The 4627-nt window shown below is 46.8% G+C and overlaps 1 non-coding gene across 1 annotated transcript; it reads right to left on the reverse strand.

The window, feature by feature from the left end:
- Positions 1–3100: 3100 nt before the first annotated feature.
- Positions 3101–3217, reverse strand: LOC116627362. The gene has a single exon (XR_004298477.1). It is a non-coding gene; the product is annotated as a U5 spliceosomal RNA (small nuclear RNA).
- Between the last annotated feature and the right edge of the window lie 1410 nt (positions 3218–4627).

Genomic DNA, 4627 nt, shown 5'->3' on the forward strand with positions numbered 1-4627 from the left:
ATATATATATATATATATATATTTAGGGGTGGGTGCCTGGGTGGCTCAGTCGGTTAAGCGTCTGCCTTCTGCTCAGGTCATGATCTCGGGGTCCTGGGATCTCCCGTGTCAGGCTCCCCATTTAGTGGGGAGTCTGCTTCTCCCTCTGCCCCTCTCCCCCTCATGCTCTCTCTCTCTTAAATAAATAAAATGTTTATATATTTAGGGGCGCCTGACTCAGTCGGTAGGGCGTGTGACTCTTGATCTCAGGGTTGTAAGTTCGAGCCCCATGTTGGGTGTAGAAATTACTTAAAAACAAAATGTTAAAAAATTTTTTTTAAATATATTTTAAACTTTAAAATTATGGCTCATGTTTAACATACACACAAATAGCCAAATGGGAGATAAACAGATAGATATAAGAGGAGGTTTATGATGGGAATTGGCTCATGAAGTTATGGAGGCTGAGAAGTCCCATGATCTGCCATCTGCAGATGAAGACCCAGGAAAGCTGGTGATGTCAGTGGAAATTAGGGCGAAGATCCAGGAGCTGATGTCCAAAGGCAGAAGATGTGTCCCAGCTCTAGTGAAAAAAGAGCCAATTTGCCCTTCCTCTACCTTTGTGCTCTATTCAGGCCCTCAACAGTTTGGGTGAGGCCCGCCCACTTGGAAGGACCATCTACTCAGTCCATTGGTTCAGACGCTAACCTCTTCCAGAAACACCCTCACAGACACACCCAGAAATAACGTTTTACCAGCTCTGGGGGCATCTCTTAGCCCAGTCAAGCAGACACCAAAAGTCAATCAGCACAGGGACCAGTTAGTTCAGATTTAGTATTTTTATGAACTCATAGATATATTTTTTAAGATTTTATTTATTTATTTGACAGAGAGAGACACAGCGAGAGAGGGAACACAAGCAGGGGGAGTGGGAGAGTTCGGAGAAGCAGGCCTCCCGCCGAACAGGGAGCCCGATGCGGGGCTTGATCCCAGGACCCTGGGATCAGGACCTGAGCCAAACGAAGGCAGACGCCCAATGACTGAGCCACCCAGATACCCCGAACTCATAGATTTAAATAGATTGGAGATGTCTCGATCCTTTGAATGTATGAATCTTCTTAATGGTCCATCGATATCATTTTTGGCTTTTGGGAGCCTCTGTAAGGGGCACATTTCCTGGTTCGAGCCTGCACTCTCCATTTCTCCAAGGAGCCTGCTTCCTTTGACCAAGGAATGGCATTTTGAGACTGTAATCTGGGTGCTTGGGGGTGCTCATTACACTAGGTTGTTTTTGCCAAAGGTGAACAAAAAACAAATTTAAAACCCCTGCATGGGATACACAGAGACGGCACTGGCCGCCAGCATTTAATTCTGACTGACCCGAGCCAGCAAGTGAGGAGCAGTTTGCTGGGGAGAAAGAAAGGAAAATGACCCTCCTAGGGCTTGAATACGTCACCGGACAACATGAGCCTGCTCCTTGGTGAGCTGTAGACCCAGACCACACGGAGTGCAGGTGCCTGCCTTGCAAGGTCACTTTATTTGCACAAATAAGGAGACCTCAAGGAATAGTTTCCAAAGCTGTGACTCCCCAGGCAGGGGGGAAGCAGGCTCCTTTTATTGGGGTTTGGGATGGATATTTAGAGAGGGATTGTAATTTTATAATGAGGCTGAGATACCTGTGGGCACCGACTCACCTGGACAGGTATGGTTCCCAGATGTTTCTTTTCCTGTTTCAGCAGTTTGTTAGTTTCTAAAAGATGAAATGGACAGGCAGAAGCTTCTAGGAGTTTCCTGAGTTCAGGAGGTCAGCTCTGAGTTCAGTGGGTCAAGAGGTCTCCCTGGTGACAAATGCGGGGACCAGGGGAGCAGGGCTGGACTGAGGGGAACTGCCTCAGGCACCCTGAGCCAGGGCCATGGTCATCTACACAAAGGGACATCAAGGGGCGCCTGGGTGGCTCAGTCGGTTAAGCCACCCGACTCTTGGTTTCGGCTCAGGTCATGATCTCAGGGTCATGAGACTGAGCCCCGCATCTTGCTCAGCATCGTGCTCAGCGTGGAGTCCCCTTGGGACTCTCTCTCCCTTTTCCTCTACGCCTCCCCCCTCCCTCTCAAATAAATAAATCTTTAAAAAAGGAGGGGGGACATCAAAAGGGCCTAGGAACGAGGAAGGAAGAGCTGGCCTGGGAGGTGGAGAAACTCAAGGAGGGAACTTCGGGATGGATTCCCTCCCTCCTTTGCTGGTTCAAAACCTGCTAGTTTTCTTCCCCAGGATTCACTCCCTCCCTCCCTTCTGGAGTCTCACACCATTAGCAGGGCTCATGGCTGCCTAGGGGAAAGACTACATTTCCCAGCCTACCCCACACCAGGCGGGATAGCAAAGCTAAATTCTGGCCAATGGAATTGGTTAAAAAATTAACTTCCTCTTCAGTTTTATCAAATCCATTATAACCATGATTAAAAGTCTTTCTCATTCCGATTTTTCACAAATGATCCAGCTCTGGTTTTAATGAACTTATCAGGAAAACAAAAAACAAAACCAACAGCAATGCTTATAAATATGTCTTAGAAAAAAGCAGCCAAAAAAAAAAAAAAAAAAAAGGCTTACAGTAAATCCAACAGTCAGAGCCAGAACCAGAAGGGTGCCGGGCCTTGCCAGGCATTTATCTCCTTGAAAGGTGTGTGTGAATAGATATGCCCCATGCACCAGTCACCTTTTTAGAAAAAAAGTTTTATCCAAAGTATGGGCAAAACCAGGTTAACTGGATGTTCTCTGTTGAGCAAATATCTGTGCTAGATTCTGCGCGAGGCCGGGGAGCAAAGGGAAGTGGGTGCTTGGTGGCGGTTTCCAGCTTGTAAACATTTTGAGCTCAGCAGACTTTCAAGAAGATTTTAGTTTTTTGTGGCTGAGCTCTGCTCGGATATCGGAGCTCAGATTTCTACAGGAGATCTAGTATTGCGCGGTTCGTCATTTTGAAATCCCACCCATAATACGCTCAAAATAGCTGGGATTTTGAACACGCACAACTTCTGGCGTGAAAAATGAGAACACACTTTCTCTTAAAAAAAAAGAGCAGGAGATCATTAATTAAATCTAATTCATCTTTCATTGAACAACGTTAGTAGCCTTGCAGAGCGCAAGGCCTCAAAAAATTGGCTAAAAACTCAGAATTGTTCCTCTCCACGGAAATCTTTAGTAAAAGGCGAAAGATTTATGCGATCTGAAGAGAAACCAGAGTATACCCGCTACTCACCGCACACATCCCTCGGGTAACTGTTACCACGAACACAGTGATGGTGACTCTTTGCTCGAAAGAACTAGTGATTTCTGTCTTTCTCCCAGACAATTCTGTGAGAGAAGCCTTATTTGGGGGAAAAAATAATTCAAAGGAAAAAAAGAAATCTAGTCATTTCTAAGTCAGAAATTGTCCGGTGTGCAATGCATTTTGGGTATGCAAATGAACCTCCGTTCGTCACGCCCCGGTCCCTGGAAATGCCTTAAATAGTACATTCGTTTTCCTGCTGGGACTGGGACTATCGCCAGGGGGCAGAGCGGAGGCCAGATTTTCGGGATTATAGACTTGAGTTTGGTCCAACCAGAAAAAGTCTGACTCTTGTTTTATAAATCTTGACTCCAAGTAAAAATGTCTTTTGTACTTAAATAAAATAATAATAAAATAAAACTTGAAAATATTTACGTTCATTCATTAATTCATTCAACAACAATTTGCTGAGCACTGTGTTAAACCCTGTGCTGGGCTCTAGGGATAGAGCGGTATCCCCAACATTTCATCCTCAAGGAGCGTGTCTGTGATGGGGGGAGCTAAGTGTGCATGGTGAGCACGATAACAGACTGTTCTGTGCCATCTGGGCAAAGCATTACAGGATCCATACAAGTCGGGCGGTGAGGGCTTTCTGGGCAGTGTCAGAGGATGAGTGCCGCAGATGGACCTCAGTGCCAAGAAATGAGCTTGGATTTACCTTGAGGGCAATGGCGAGGCACTCAAGAGTTTTAAAAGAGACCAACGTAATCAGATGAGTGTTTTAAGGCAGTGGTTCCCTCCCCGTGGTCCCCAGAGCAGCAGGTCAGTGTCACCTGGGTACCTGCCAGAGTCCCAGATTCTTGGGTCCCTGGCCAGACCTACTGGATCTGAAACCCTGGGGGTGGGGCCCTGCAAGGCGAGATTGCACGAGTCCCCCAGGTGACTCTGATGCAAGCTAGGCTGACGACCACTATGGGACAACCATTCTGGCTAATGTGGCCCCTGTAGAGATAAACAGTTTTGGGGAGGTGAATTAAGGAGCTGAGCATTAGGGGCACCTGGCTGGCTCAGTCAGTGAAGACTGCAACTCTTTTTTTTTTTTTTTTTAAAGATTTTATTTATTTCTTTGACACAGACAGAAAGGGAGCACAAGCAGGCAGAGCTGCAGGCAGAGGGAGAGGGAGAAGCAGGCTTTGCGCTGAGCAGAGAGCCTGACGTGGGGTTTCCATCCCAGGACTGTGGGATCATGACCTGAGCCAAAGGCAGATGCTTAACCGACTGAGCCACCCAGGCGACGCGAAGCCTGCAACTCTTGATCCGGGGGTCATGAGTTCAAGCCCCACGTTGGGTGGAGAGATTACTTAAAAGATAAATAAAGTCTTAAAAAA

Source organism: Phoca vitulina, unplaced genomic scaffold, assembly GCF_004348235.1.
Source record: "Phoca vitulina isolate PV1807 unplaced genomic scaffold, GSC_HSeal_1.0 scaffold2, whole genome shotgun sequence".
Taxonomy (NCBI): domain Eukaryota; kingdom Metazoa; phylum Chordata; class Mammalia; order Carnivora; family Phocidae; genus Phoca; species Phoca vitulina.